The sequence below is a fragment of the Terrapene carolina genome, unplaced genomic scaffold (genome assembly GCF_002925995.2).
Source record: "Terrapene carolina triunguis isolate 2854851 unplaced genomic scaffold, T_m_triunguis-2.0 Scaffold68, whole genome shotgun sequence".
Taxonomy (NCBI): domain Eukaryota; kingdom Metazoa; phylum Chordata; order Testudines; family Emydidae; genus Terrapene; species Terrapene triunguis.
Genome location: NW_020664419.1, coordinates 20,135,767 through 20,151,986, shown reverse-complemented (window position 1 = coordinate 20,151,986; position 16,220 = coordinate 20,135,767). Strand labels below are relative to the sequence as shown.

The 16,220-nt window shown below is 43.4% G+C and overlaps 1 protein-coding gene across 1 annotated transcript in view; it reads left to right on the top strand.

Moving 5' to 3' along the window:
• Window positions 1-16,220, top strand: part of RELN (reelin) — a 430,874-nt gene that overhangs the window by 237,617 nt on the left and 177,037 nt on the right. The gene's annotated exons all lie outside the window — the stretch shown is intronic.

Here is a 16,220-nt window from a genome sequence, read left to right as displayed (position 1 = left end):
GCCAGATTGTAATGCCCTCACTGATGTTGAATAGTACCTCACTCCCAGGGCCGTCTCTAACTTTTTTGCCGCCCCAGGCAAAAAAGAAGAGCGCCACCCCGCAGTAACACTCCCCCCAGCGCCGCGCCGCCGAACCCCCCCCCCCACCCCCGAGCACCGCACCTCGCCGGGCCGCCCAAACCCCCGGAGTGCCGGGCCGCCCAAACCCCTGCCCGCCCCCCGAGCGCCGCGCCGCCGAAACCCCCAGAGCACCGCGCCGCCCAAACCCCCGGAGCACCTCACCGGGCCAGCCAAACCCCTGGAGCGCCTCGCTGGGCCTCCCAACCCCTCGCCCCCCCCCTCCGAGCGCCTCCCCGGGCCGCCCGGCCCCCCCCCCCCCCCAGAGTGCTGCGCCGGGCCGCCCAAATCCCCCGAGCGCCGCGCTGGCCACTTTGAATTTTTATCCTATCCTCCAAAGCACTTGCAACTCCTCCCAGCGTGGTCTGCAAATTTTATGAGTGTATTATCTGTGCCATTATCTAAATCATTGATGACGATATTGAACAGAACGGACCCAGAATTGATCCCTGAGGGACCCCACTCGATATGCCCTTCCAGCTTGACTGTGAACCACTGATAACTACTCTCTGGGAGTGGTTTTCCAACCAGTTATGTACCCACCTTAAAGTACCTCCATCTAGGTTGTATTTCCCTAGTTTGTTTAAGAGGAGGTCATGAGAGACAGTATCAAAAGCCTTACTAAAGTCATGATATACCACATCTACCGCTTCTTCCCTATCCACAAGGCTTGCTGCCCTAATAGCTTTGTTTGACACAATCTGTTCTTGACACATCCATGTTACTTGTCACCTTATTATCTTCTGCAAAGGTGTCTGCAAATTGATTGCCTAATTATTTGCTCCATTATCTTTCCGGGTACTGAAGTTAAGCTGACTGGTTTGTAATTCTCTGGGTTGTCCTTATTTCCCTTTTTATAGATTGACACTATATTTACCCTTTTACAGTCATCTGGAATCTCTCCTGTCTTCCATGAATTTTCAAAGATAATTGCTAATGGCTCAGATATCTCCTTAGTCAGCTCCTTGAGTATTCTAGGATGTATTTCATCAGGCCCTTGTGACTTGAAGACATCTAACTTGTCTAAGTAATTTTTAATTTGTTCTTTCCCTATTTTAGCCTCTGATCCTATCTCATTTTCACTGACATTCACTGTTAGTCGTCCCATCACTACTAACCATTTTGGTGAAAACTAAAACAAAAGGGTCACTTAGCATTTCTGCCATTTCCACATTTTCTGTTATTGTTTTTCACATAATGCTTCTTGTTAAAAATCCCTTTTAAAACCAACGTTGCATCTGCCAGAGAAGAGAGTGGATTAGTTCACTAACTTTCCATTTTTCTAAGCCTGTACTCTGACAAACTCATTTAATTTATCACCTACAACAATCTAATCACCAGGTGACATTTGTTCCCATGCGATTAGAAGCTTGAAAGTCTGGGTGGTGTAGTGGCTAGTGGAGCTTGGTAGAGATACCGGGGCCCTTCCTCTCCACCAGATCCCAGCCCAGAGCCCTGTGGGAAATAACATTGGCAGGTTCCTCCCCGTAGAAAGCCTAGATCTGCCACCCTGGGCTACTTCCAGTGGTGAGCTGGAGCCGGTTCGCACCGGTTCGCGAGAACCGGTTGCTAAATTTAGAAGCCCTTTTAGAACCGGTTGTCCTGCGTGGGACAACCAGTTCTAAAAGGGCTTCTAAATTTAACCAGTAAGTTGAAGTGACCCAGGAGCACATTATCCAAATGTAGCACCTTAGGCGCTGATCCTGTGGGTGCTCCAGCTCCCCGCCCCCCCCCCAACCCCAGCTCACCTCCACTCCGCCTCTGCCTCCTCCCCTGAACGCTCTGCCCTGCTTCTCCCCCTCCCCCCCCGCTTCCCGCGAATCAGCTGTTTGCGTGGGAAGCCTGGGAGGGTGGAGAAGCAAGCGGCGGCTTCGCGCTTAGGCCCAGGGAGGCGGAGACAGAGCGGAGGTGAGCTGGGGCAGCGGGGCTGCCCGCACCGGGGCAGGGGGGCGCGCAGGGGAACCACTCCCTGCCCCAGCTCACCTCCACTCCGCCTCCCTGGGCCTGAGCGTGAAGCCACTGCTTGCTTCTCAGCTCTCCCAGGCTTCCCACGTGAACAGCTGATTCGCAGGAAGCAGGCTGCGAGCTCGACCTAACCTGGTGCTCCAGGTGCTGCGCTGCGGCAGCGTGGCCCGGCTCCAGCCGAGCGGCGCAGCTGTAGCGCCGCCAGCCACCTCCAGGCAGCGCGGTAAGGGGGCAGGGAGCGGGGGAGGAGGGGTTGGATAGAGGGCAAGGGAGTTCGGGGGGGTGGTCGGGGGTGGGGGGGTGGATAGGGGTCGGGCAGTCAGGGGTCGGGGAACAGGGGGGTTGAATGGGGACAAGGGGTCCCGGGGGAGCAGTCAGGAAGAAGTGGGGGTTGGATGGGGTGGCAGGGGGCAGTCAGGGGCAGGGGTTCCAGGGGCGGTCAGGGGACAGGGAGAAGGGGTGGTTGGATGGGGCAGGGGTCCCGGGGGGGGGCGTCAAGGAACGTGGGGTTTGGATGGGGCAGGAGTCGCAGGGGTGGGCCACGACCCCCTTGTGGGGTGAGGGGGGAACCGGTTGTTCAGATTTTGGCAGCTTATCACTGGCTACTTCCTACCTATATGCCCCTTCTGTTTGGGGCATGGCTCCTGTAGTCCAATCAGTCAATAGCTTCACAAACAAACTCCCAAATGAGCAGAGTGCTACAACACCTGCTGCATTTTAAAGTGGGTGATGGTTGGGGAAGGTGCTGCAGAGGACCTTACCTGCTATGTGGTCCCCTCTCAGGCTCCACCTTTTGTCTGACCTCCTTGGAGAAGGATTCTTCTCTCCTGCAGTCTTCCCACCACCCATTATCTGGGATTCGGAGTACTTTTAACCCACTCCTCCAACTCTAGCATGCTCAGCAGGCTAGTAAGAGCAGGGCTACCTGGCCCCAGTGTGGGGTTTGTATACCCCATCACTTCCCCTCTCCCTCAGACCCTGAGCTGTGGTGCCATAGAGCTGCTCTGGGTCTCCTCTGTTCCATGAAAATAAATCCACATTTTTATCTTCCACACCTGCATAGTCGGACACCTGGAAGCAATACAGCTGCAGCGAGAGGTGCCATTGCATGATGCATGGGTTCTGATTGTTCATGAAGTTCAGCCATTGGATTGGTGCATGGTCAGTTATATGCCCCCATAAGTAATATCACAGACATTGGAATTTCACTACCAGGGGCTGCCTCCTCAATCCTGAGTATGCAACCTCCTGTGGGAACAACTTTCTACTGAGGAAAAAGGTGGGATGTTCTTCTCCTCTGAGTTCTGAGCCTGACATTGGATGCATTGGTTTGTAAGACAAACAGCTTTGTGAAATCTAGATGGAACAGTACGGGTTCCTGGCTCAACTGGCTTTTCATTGTTCTGAATGCCTCATCGCAGTTTGTCATCCAATAGATCCTTTTGGGTGCAGAATTTTTGATCAGATCTGTTAAGGGAGCAGCAAGGGTGGTGAAGTTTGGGATGAATCGCCAACAGGAATGAATGAACTTGCTTCTCAGTGGAAAGGGTGGAGCAGTCCACTAGGGCTTGGACTTTGTCCACTAGAGGGCATAACTGTCACCCTCCCACTGCATGTCCCAGGTAGGTGAATTCCTGGGTGGCCAGTCGGCACTTGGCTGAGTTGGCTGTCAATCCTGCCTCCTTAAGAGTACTGTTATCTAAGCTCATCCTGGAGGTGTTGCGGCCATTCACATGGCTATCCCCTCTGCTCTGGACTGGATAAGAGACCTTAAGATCTAACTGTAGTCGTGCTGTTGCTTTCACTGTTCCACTATTGCCATACCAAAGAAAAGTAGTACTGCTGTAAAGTGCCTTATGGTCGGCCCACCGTTCACTGTAAATGGCAATATCTTTGATGTAGGGCACTGCACGTGATCCAGACAGCTGCAACACTCTATCCATCAACCGCTGAAAGGTGTCCACAGCCCCATGGAGCCCAAAGAGCATCGTCTTAAATTGATATAATCCAAATGGAGTGAAGAAGGCGGTCTTCTCGTTAGCCTCAAGCATCAAGACGATCTGCCAATACTCCTTCATTAAGTTGAGGGTGGATATACACTTGTTGCCCCGATGCGAAACAGGCCCCCCCAGTAGAATGTGGTTCAGTCCTTAATTCTCCCAAGGAGACTGGTCCCTTTGGTTGAGGTTGCTCTGCCAGGCCTAGATCCCTCCTTGCCAGTTGCGGGTGGGCTTCTGGGCTCCTCTCAAGGTCTTTGTACTTCTTTCTATTCGGTTGGGTGTCCAAGTTCCCCAGGACACCTTCGGCTGGGTTTGAGGCTCCGTAGTGTATGGGCCCTGGGGATGTGCTGAATTGATCTTTGGTGTCTCTACTTCGGACCCATGGGACATCAGATAATTCTCTGCCAGAGCGATGGTCTCTGCCAAAGTTTTGGGACTGTCTCTCACAACCCATTCTCACACCTTTGTGGGGAGGATCTGCATGAACAGCTCCATGATGTCAAGTATCAGAGGGGTAGCCATGTTAATCTGAATCTGTAAAAAGCAACAGAGGGTCCTGTGGCACCTTTAAGACTAACAGAAGTATTGGGAGCATAAGCTTGTATCTGAAGAAGTGAGGTTCTTACCCACGAAAGCTTATGCTCCCAATACTTCTGTTAGTCTTAAAGGTGCCACAGGACCCTCTGTAGCTCCATGATGATCTTGTCCTCCACCTGAACCCCCGTGCATTTCTCTGGCTGGATCCGCCACCAGCAATGTTCCTCCAGACTTTGGGCAATGGCCTGGGGCCTAGCCCCAAACAGGAATTCTCACTGCAGAACCTCTGCTGGTAGGTTTCATGCGAAATGTTCAGGGCATCAACATTATCTACTTGAGGATAGTGTGAGCACCCTGTTGTGGGATACTCTCCCGGTGTGCATGTCCCCTATGTTGTTAATTATGAAACAGTTTTGTACATACATTGCATGCTTTTCCGAATATTTCTGCCATGTGTGCCCAGGCATGGTGTGTACAATGAAGATTGACTTCATTCACTCCAATCTAAATTCTTAAAAAATGTGCCAGTTCAAGGGGGGCGGGGATCAAAGTTTGCACTCAGAAAAATACCTTGGAAGTACATCTGTAAATCACAATTTCTTCCTTAATTGAGCAGGCATCTGCCATGTATGACAAAGATATGCCAGTTACTGTGCCACATGTGGCGGTTTCATCAACTGACTGGCTAGACTCATGTCCTCGCCCCCGACTCGTCGTGCTTTAGTGATTTGCACAATCCTAGATCTGGGATTTTTCCACATCTTTTTCCTGAATGTGCATTGCTGGGTGTCAGCAAGTGGAGAAGTCATGCATGCAAATTCACAAGACACTGGCAAAAAGACTGGCTAAACTACTCCACAATAGCAAATCCAGATCAGAATTCCAAATTTTCATTAAGCCCTCAATTAAGCAGTGTGAGTGACACATTTTTTTCATCGTGTGATCTTTTTCACCACCAACATTCTGGCATTGACCTTTTTAATATATTTTTACCATTGTGAACTGATTACGCTCTATTTATTTATTTCAAATGAACAACGTTGTATATTTCCTTTGTAGTTTTTTAAAAATGATATCAAACAGTAGGTTGAGGAACCAAGTCTCTGATCTGTATTAGCTGTGTTTGCTTGCAAGAAAAGAGCGAAAGAGACAACGTTGACTGAATCTACCTTTGTGCCTCCTGTATTCTCAACCCCCCAAGAGAAATCAGAGCAGCCTCAGGACTGCTCTAACTACGGGCTTGTCAACACACAGTTTTTGTACTGCTTTAACTATATCAATTTGAAAGTGGTGCAAGTCCCTAGTGTGGATGCAGCTATACAGGTGTTAAGGTGCTTATACCTGTATATGTTATTTATGTGAATAAGCTGTACCAGTATAAGGCACCTTAATACCTGTATAACTGTGTTCACATGAGGGGTTCTACCAATTTAACTATTTGGGTAAAAAAATCAGTACCTTGACCAAAATAGTTAAATTGGTACAATAACTATGTGTAAACCAGGCCTTACAGTTGGCTGTCTATGACTCCTTGGGCCATTCTGACAGCTGAGAATAATTAGAGCGCAGCATAGCCCAGCCCACACCATGTACACTAGAACTGTGAGGGTGAATGGCATAGACTTGATATTCCAGTTCAGTGTCAATCCCCTTTCACTGGGGATATCTCCAGTGGCTGGATTCATTAGCTTTACAGCCCCTAGGTTGGGCTTCTCAGGACAAATGTTTTGGTGACCTCAGAGTGCAGCCACCAACTCTGGCTGGTGGCCACTCTCACACTTTTTCCTAAAATACTTAATTAGCTTTAGGAAAAACAAATAAATATGCACATAGACACATCCATTTATTTATTGCTATCTAATAAGTCTGTTGTGAAAAGTGATATTAACAAACATACAAGTATCCCTTTCCACAGCAGACTTACTCAGCCCCACAAACGTGGGGACAAATTAAGCCCTGGATGTGTGGTCGGGGGAGTCAACGTCGGGGGAGGGGGAGCGGAGCCTAATGCGACAGGGCCTGGGGACAGAGCCTGAAGTCGTGCAGTCAGAGCCTGGGGCCTGCCGCTTCGCAGCTGGAACCTGGTGCTGGAGACCAAAGCCCTGAGGCCAGAGTCTACCACCTCAGGGCTGAAGCCCAAAGCCTGAGCCCCACCACCCCTGGGAAGGTGGGGAACTCATTGGCTGCCTGCTTCTCCAGCGTTGTGCCCCAAGTGTCTACAGAGGGGGGCAGGGCCCAACCCCTGCTGGCAGCCCCAGCAACCATCACCAAGGTGGTGCATCCAGGAGCAACAGGGAGGGGGAGGGGCTCTACTTTGCCCCCTTCCCAGTCATAGTCCAGGAGTCTGTGGCCGCAAGAAAACCCCCTGGTGGCCACATACGGCCACGGTGGCCGCATTTGAGAAACGCTGAGTTAGTCACTGGCCTTCACAGTTCACTGTCTGATACAGCATAATATAAGCAATATGAAGTAACACTGGTGAAATGTAAAAGAGATCAAACTACTGGGATTGAGTCTCCTTTCACATCATTTTATGCTGGCTTCCATAAAGTTACTTCTGATTTTTACCCGGGTAAGTGAGATCAGAATCAGGCTCTCTACTGTAGAATAACACTTTTGGAATACTAAAACATCAGTGGTTCTAACACATCTGCACACATACCATTTAAATAACCATTCAAACCATTGCTGAAAATAGTTTTAATCCCAAGTTTGCAATGTATTAGTTGTACAGTCAATTTATACATGCATCATAAAATACTCCACATAAAGAATTAATGTTGCTTGATTCATAAAAAGGCAAATTGTTTCTAGTGCTACAATTTGAATGACAATCTGTAACAGGAAATGATGAGCAAAATCACACTTTATAAACTGCCTCTCATCACATTACAGAGCAAGTTTCAACCTATTGTTTTGAAAGGGGAAAGTGCACTGTAACCCTGCTTGCACCTGGTCTGCTTTCTTAGCCTAGTTTTCAGTTTTGTAACTTGCTGTAAATTATCTAAAAATCTAACATGTTGAAAATGTTAGAATCTTTATTTACCTAATGGGGAAATCTGTCCAATCCTATAGTAATATTTCCTTTAGATGTAAGAAGGACTTCAACCCGGAAGTCCTCATAGTCAAAATCATATAACTGCTTAGTTCTGAATGATGGCAATTATACCTTTAAATGTGTTAGCAGAGCAAGAAATTGTATGTGAATTAGAATTGTATTAACATCAGTTCAATCCACCTACCTGCTATCACATTTAAAATCTTGAAGTCCAAATACCAACATAACTCATTCCCAGCAAGACACAATGTCTAATTTATGACTCTGCCAATAACACAGCTTTAATTAATTTTCTTCATTCCATTTCTCTTTCCTCTGCTTCTCAAATCTCATCTGTTTGCACTGCCTAGATTTTAATTAAAAAAACCTCTCGTCTCTAAGGAGCAATCTTGAAGTGGCAAAAATAATCACTTAAAATATTACAGTCATTAAAAAATTGGCTGCGGTCAAAGTAATGCATTGTCAGTTGGCCTACAAACAATATTTTAGTTTCCTTTTAAAGTGCATTTTGTATTTGAATTGTGTACCACCAGCCAGCCTGGTTATCCGGAATGTTCTTCCAGCTGGGTGGGCCGAGTGACAACTCCTTAATGGAGGAAATTGATGACTCTGCTCATGGAAAGGTGAGGCATACTGGGCAGATTTCTTTCCATCTGCCACCAGCCCTTTGCAAGCTGGCATTGCCCAAATGCCCAGTATATTCATTCCACTGTAAGCAATATTGCCAAACATTTAATTGTGAGGCTACAGCTGTCTGAAAGAATCATCAGGGCCATTAGACCCCAGAGAGATATTACGAAGAGGTGCATCAGTGCTCATCTTTAATAAAAACCTAATTAAATAATGGTAAAGGTGACTGAGAATACTTTAAAAGCACAGAGGTGAAGCCACTAACATTTACATCGGCATATGGGGATCAACCTCAGGAAGATGTTATCCACAACTGAGGCCAAAAATCTGTTACACTGGGGAATGTAGCCCTGATGTTTCCTGTTGATGCTTTCTGAATGGCAAAATTGTATCACTTAGTTACACTGTGTTCTTCTTTTCAAGCAAAAGAAAGCCATACAATCAGGGAAATAGGATAATATTTGTTGAGTCACAATTTTTGACATAAACAAATAGGAAAGAAGCCTGATTTTTATGAACCCCAAATTTTTAACCCAAATTTGTGTCTCTCCATTCCCCTGCCAGTCTTGTAATGGGTTCCTGCACAATCCCCCAATTTTACTGATCTCTTATTTTATGAAAGTTTCATATGTCGCTGCAGACCTATGTAAACCGGAGTGTTACTGTACCACACTTATAAAACTGAAATCAAATATTTTTATCTTGAGAGGCAATATGGTCCAGTAACTTGGCCACTGGATTCAAAGTTAGAAGATCTGGGTTCTGTCCTCTGATCTGCTGTGTAACTTCTTTGTGCTTCTGTTTCCACTCCCACCCTTTGTCTATTTAGACTGTAAACTCTTCTGGGCAGGAACTGCCCCTTACTTTGTATTTTTACAGTGCCTAGCACAGTGGGGCCCAGATTTCAGCTGAGGCCTCTAGATATTTCTGTAATACAAATCATTTGTAATGAGTACATTTTTCAAAAGCGCATAAGTGATTTAATAGCCTACATCACTTTTGAAAATAGGACAAAAGAACTTCAGTTCTTTTGAAAATTTTACCCAATATCTCTTTATGCAAATATGTATATGTCATATAGTGTCGCACTACGGTTAGGAAGAAGGACACAGTGATAGCAAAAATCTGGGGATATTTCTTAAGTTAGGTTCTGAGCCTTGATCCAATCAGGGCCGGCTCTGGCTTTTTTGCCGCCCCAAGAAACAACAACAACAAAAACGGGGCGGCAAAAAACGGCAAAGCAGAAAAAAAAAAAAAAACCCTGCAGTGCGGCCGGAGCCAGGGGACTCCCTGCGCTGCAGATGTGCCGGCTAGCGGGGGGAAGGGGGAGGGAGCGGGAGAGAGAGAAGGGGGGCGGCCAGGGCTTCAGCAGGGCGCTGCCACGCGACCCCGACCGCCGTGCCGCCTGCCAGGAGGGCTCCGCGCCACTCTGGTCAGCTGGGAGAGAAGGACGCGGGCTGCCCTGCCGGGCTTGCTTCAGGGCGCTCCCCTCCTCCACGCCACCGCCCCCTACAGGGCAGCTGGAGCGGAACAAAAAAAAAAAGCGGCCGTGCCGCCCTAGGATTAGGCGGAATGCTGCCTCGAACAATCTGCCGCCCCAAGCACGAGCTTGCTCGGCTGGTGCCTGGAGCCGGCCCTGGATCCAATCCGTAGTTATACAAAAACAATTATGAGAATAACCACGTGTGTTTTTAGTCATTTGCCTCTGAAATCCAACAGATTTGAACAGTCCTAATTGAAACTTTTCTAACCTTCAGAAGATCAGTAGGTTTTCCTGGAGAGATCTTCCTAAATTAGGTGAAAGACATTGATATAATATCTAAAAACTGTAACTTATAGAGTAACACAGGATTGATCAAACACAGATTCTTCTCAAAAGCTGGATTCTGAAACCATTCTGTGCTCTTTCCCATAGTCACTATCTTCAAATGATTATCTAATGTCCTCATATTGTGCTTTGGAAGATTTTTTTATTCCTGGATTTGAAACACCCATGGATAATTCAAGTTATAAGCTTTTAGAGGGATGCCTAGTCTATTGATAATATGCCAAAAAGTGGGCTAGTATTTGCTAGACAAACTGATAGTTGTATCCACTCCAAAAATGTGTTGTTCATTTAGATTTTAGCCATTGCATATTGCATTGGCATGTGATACAACATAACACAACTTAACATAATACCACAGCTGCAATTTAAAGGACTGATTTAATGGAGCAACTTATGTACAAAAAAAAAAATTCTCAGACAAAACCTTGGTTAAACTGGAGTCAATATTGAATACAGGCCAGTAACTTTAGCACTAAAGCATTACAGGGATGTTGTAATTAACTAAAAACCATGCATAAGAAACTCAGGAAATTCAGAGTTAAGGTTAAACTGAAAAGGAATCCATGTATGTTGAGGTATGAGAATGCACAGCTAAGACACCCAAGCAACCTTAATTTTGCCTTTATGGTATGCAATAGCCGTACAGTTGCAGTTAGTATGTAATGGGTATTTATAGTACCAGATTAAATTAAATTGATTTTTAAACATATATTCGATTTTTTTCATTTTTCATTTTCTTGGGGCTGCCATCTTCCCTGAGGGCAGCATGGCTTCCTTATTGGCAACCATGGGAGGCAAAGACCATTCTGAAATCCACAATTTTGCTAATGGCAGCCCAGTAGCCTCACTTCCATTGAGAACAATAGGAGGTGGCCGGTTTATTAAAAGAGATGATGGAATTTTCTGTAGAAGAACATTAAATTGTCAGCCTCTGCTGAAGAAAAACTTTCAGTTATGAAGAATAACAAAAAATGACCATTAATCCTAAAACAAAATGTTCAGAAGTAGCCTAGGCACATAACTTCAGTGAGTTTGAACTATATGGGAATAATTATTCTATTATTAAGATAATTTGGAAGAAAACTATGGAATGACACAGGTTTTAAATTTCTTAAAGGATCCATTTTCTAAATTAATTTTAACTCATAAACTAAGCCATATACTTGTAAATTATCAGAAAATTGATTTTGTACTCAGAGTGAATGCTGTAATTTGGGGGATGATATGGTATATGCTTCGTATGTGATTGAATCCCTGCTTTAAATGCTAAATTCAGCTCAGCCTTAACTATGGAACTGCAACTGGTGCTTCCATAACAACAGAGGGAAATATTCTGATGTCATATGGTCTCTTGAATTACAAATATTATTTAGCAATTTAATCTAATTTTGCATACACATTCAAAAAAGTATAAATCAAAATGTAACTGAGAACGTTGACTCTTAAATTGATAATTTAGATAAAAGATGACCAGTATTGTAAACGCAAGGCTAAATTAACTTCTGTAAAAAGCAGGTGCAACTCCGTTGACATCAGTGGAATTATGCCTTCCCATTATACCAGTTATGGATTTGGCTCTTAATACCTTAATTGCTGACATTTTAGTACTTTTCTTTCTATAATATAAAACCCATTAGAACTAGATTTAAATACTGCAAATAATTACAACCTGACAAGGAATATGTACTTTGGGAATGAGGTGACATAGAACATTATGTGACAGACCCAGACCAGTGGGGTACAGGAGTCTGGTAGAAGGCAAATATACTGGTCACTGGATGAGTAGTTTTCTGTTCCCCGAGTGACCAGAGCAGGGGTTCCACTAGAGTAATCAGGAACTTGCTAGAACCAGTTAAGGCAGGCAGGTTAATTAGGACACCTGGAGCCAATTAAGAAGAAGCTGCTAGAATCAATTAAGGCGGGCTAATCAGGGCATCTGGGCTTTAAAAAGAAGCTCACTTCAGTTTGTGGTGCGAGTGTGAGGAGCTGGGAGCAAGAGGCGCAAGGAGCTGAGAGTGAGAGGGTGTGCTGCTGGAGGACTGAGGAGCACAAGCGTTATCAGACACCAGGAGGAAGGTCCTGTGGTGAGACTAAGGAAGGTGTTTGGAGGAGGCCATGGGGAAGTAGCCCAGGGAGTTGTAGCTGTCATACAGCTGTTACAGGAGGCACTATAGACAGCTGCAGTCCAGGGGGCCCTGGGCTGGAACCCGGAGTAGAGGGCGGGCCTGGGTTCCCCCCAAACCTCCCAATTGACCTGGACTGTGGGTTCTTCCAGTGGGGAAGGTCTCTGGGCTGTTCCCCAACCCACATGGTGAATCTCTGAGGCAAGAAAATCCACCAATAAGCGCAGGACCCACCAAGATAGAGGAGGAACTTTGTCACAATTAGTAAAAACAGTAACTGTTCACTCTTAGAGGCCTGGATTCAAATCCTATTTTGATCAAAAGAGAAAATGAGTTTGATGGTCTTACTTTAGTCCCCAGAGTACACAGTGAGCCCTATCACAAATGCACACTGTAATTCAGCACAGTCAGCAGTCTGTTAGATGATTGAACAAACTGACATTGTTGGGAGGGGATGGTGCAGGTCAGAACTGAAGTGTGTTGGTAGAGCTTTGCTTCATTGAAAATTTAGTTGAGTGTTTTTGTAAGGCTCAAAATGCTATGAATTGAATATAACAGAAACAAAAATGAGCAATACCAAGCACTAAGAGTAATATCTTGAGAGATATAAGAAAAAGAAAAACTTTAAATGTAAATCAGAAATGAAGCACAAACTGAGGATAATTATATAAGGAAAACAAATCTCACAGATAACATGGCAGGTCAGAGTGAGGCTCTTGAAGGCTCAGATCAAGACCAAAAATCAGTAAATCAATGGAGTTCACATCTTTCTCTGAACAGAATACACACACGCTGAGCTGATTTTCAAAGGTGCTGATTAGCACCCACTGCTCCCATTGTGACTAATAGAAACTATGGGAGTTCAGTGCCTTTAAAAACCAGGCCACGTATATTTAGGTACCCCAGTATGGATGTCTAGGTACCCAACTTTAGACACTCAGGTAGGGATTTTAATGGCATAGGGGTACCTGGCTCCTTTAGATTCTGTTAAAAATCCAAGCCTCAATTTTGAACATCTTTGCCACTCCCTTTCATGGGCTTTGGCTTCATTGGTAACTCAAATAACAATAACCCATAAACCTCAGTTTAAACTTTCTCTCCCGTGTAGCTGTCTCACAGGTGAAAAAGTTGACTACAGCCAAAGTTAACCTGAACAAAGGTCAATTTGAGTTGTGTAGTAAATTAACACCTAAAATAAGTATGGAATACACACACACACACACCACAGACACAACATAGCTTTATCTAAAAGTAAAAATATAGTTTTATAGACCTAATTAGATAAGTTATAGCTTTGTGTCCTGTTGAATTTTGCAACGTTTCCACACACAGCTGCAGTACATCACAATATAAATGACTTTTTTTTGACCCTGTAGTCAAAATGACTATTTACTTATCCAGACTACTTTAATGGAAACTCCATCACACTTACCATAATAAATATTACTGTAGACTGCAGAAGGACATACTAGCCATTAAATGCTAATGTGGTTACATCTGTTTGAGGTAGATTTTAATTGCTGGCTTTCATCAAGTAAGTAATTACAAATGGTATAGTCAGCTATCAAATGAATGCTTGGTTGTAACTTGTCAACTGAGAAATATACTAGATCTATAAATGATGCTCTAGTGTCTATATGCAACTATAGTAGATAATTCTCTCTAAGTTCTGTCTTTTTAGTAAAAGATAAAGTAAGACCGTACAAACTTGAAAAGTTGGATCCTGCAGCCTAAGGATTAATTTTCATTCTGTATATTCATTTTCACTATTCCTGAGCATAAAAAAAGAATTTGTGGCAGATTGAATGACCAGCTTCCTCCCCATTCTGCAAATGGATATACTGAAAATCAAGTAACAAAATAAACAAATGAATTTTACTCTTAAATCTCAAGTGAGCAATATATGCAAACATAAAAGTTATTAAAATAGACGAGCAAAATACATTTCATAACAATGTAGTATATAATAACAATGTAGTACAAGGAATGCTTTTTCAGAGAGGTATGTGTTCAGATAATAGTTGCTATCAATACATACTTTGTGTCACAACCCAGTGAAAATAATTTTTTTCTTTCAGTTGTAGGTATATTGGGTTGTCCCATATTTAAAGTGTTGTGGTATTTTTTTGACTGTTTCAAGCATTATTGTGTATTTATGGTAGAATTCTTGTTATTTCTAGAGTAAACATAGCTCATGGCTTATCAGCATTTCTAAATCTCATAATTGCTTTGACCTCTATTTGGGGCTAAATATATTCATAGAAGTTTACTTATTTCAGCTGCTGAAATTCTCTTTATATCTTTATACCATGTTTTGTTCTCTACATGAAGTTGAGTAGTTCTTATTTTGCACTGAATCTGACTGTCATCCCAACATAAATATAGCAAGAATCTGCATGCCCTTAGACCAAAAAGTCAGTGGGCTAAATTCAGATATGGTTACTTCTCTAGTAATGAAAGCTGCAGGTACTCTACACCTCTGAATATTGGCCCTTTTATTTACAAGCCTAAATATGAACTAAACTGCCTAACTTTAGGTACCCAAGTTTGAAAATCATTGGCAAACTCTCTTCAATTTAAATTTGCTCTCAATTTAAATTGAAGATGAGCTGTGGAATGCTACAAATCATCATCATTTTTACTTTGTTCTTATGAAATTATTAAAAAAAATATTGTGCAGTTTTCCATTGCTTTCCACATCCTATATCTTATATAAGTTATGGAATTACCTTGGCACTACCTTGACCTTTTTTAATTCTTATTAGTTGGGCATCATACTCATCCCCCTTTACAGACACAGTCACCAGTTATGAGGGGTTTGAGTTAGAGGAGCCAGCATAGATTATACTGAAAAGGTCAATGTGATTTCGCATCCAGCAATAATTCCCAGAGTATGAAATCTCATTATTGTATCTCATTCTTATGAATTGAGATAAGAATGGAAAATTATTCTAATTGACCAATTCTTGTTTCATCCTTCAGTTTTTAATATACCCAAGGCTCTCTTGAAAAGTGTTTTAAACTAATTATTTTAATAACAGAAATTATATGCTACTAAATTCCTTGATCAACTTTCTCACATTTTGAAAATTTACCTGCTTTCATCCAGTCACTAGAAATGGGGAAACTTTAGCCACCAGCAAAACTGGGATTTCAGAAAGAAGAAAAGATATATTGTTTTGCTCTGAATTTTTAATGCAGATGAAAGGCATCTTTCATAGACCAAGAGTATTTTGTAGAAAGGGAGTATTAAAAAGATTGGAGAAAGGATGTTCTTTCAGACTGGGATTCAGGAGATCTGTGTTCATTTCATAGCTCTGCTACCAATTTCATGTGTCAACTTGAGCAACTCACTTAATCTCTCTGTGCCTCAGTTCCCATCTGGGAATAATAATGTTTCCTTTTTCTCCCCACCCTTTCCTTCCCCCAGTCTCTTCAGACTGCAAGCTCTTCAGGGCAGGGACTGCTTCCTGCTTCGCGTTTATACAGAGCTCAACCCAGAGGGCCTCCATCTCGGTTCAGCTTGTGTGTGTTACTGTAATAAAAAATAATAATAATAATAGACTCTCAGGAACATGGTGCTGACAGAAAATAATACATTTGAATTAAACATATGCAATAGTTTTTTCATTCATAAATGTCAAAAGTCCAAAAGTTATATTATTTAAATCTAATTTATTTATTTAATATCATTTATACTACTAATAATAACAAACCACAATACTCCGTTGGCAAATATTCAGGCAAAGAAGATCTGGCATTTGTCTCAAGACATGTCTCTGAACCTGTAAACAGGCAAAACATCCACCCTAGATTTAATATACCACTAAGTTATTTGAACATATGAATGTGATTTTTGGTCGGAGATAGATGCAATGTAATGCTTTAAAATTGTTATTGTTATGAAAACAAAGTTATACACTTTACAGAGGACTGAAATTGAAGAAAATAGAAAATATGAT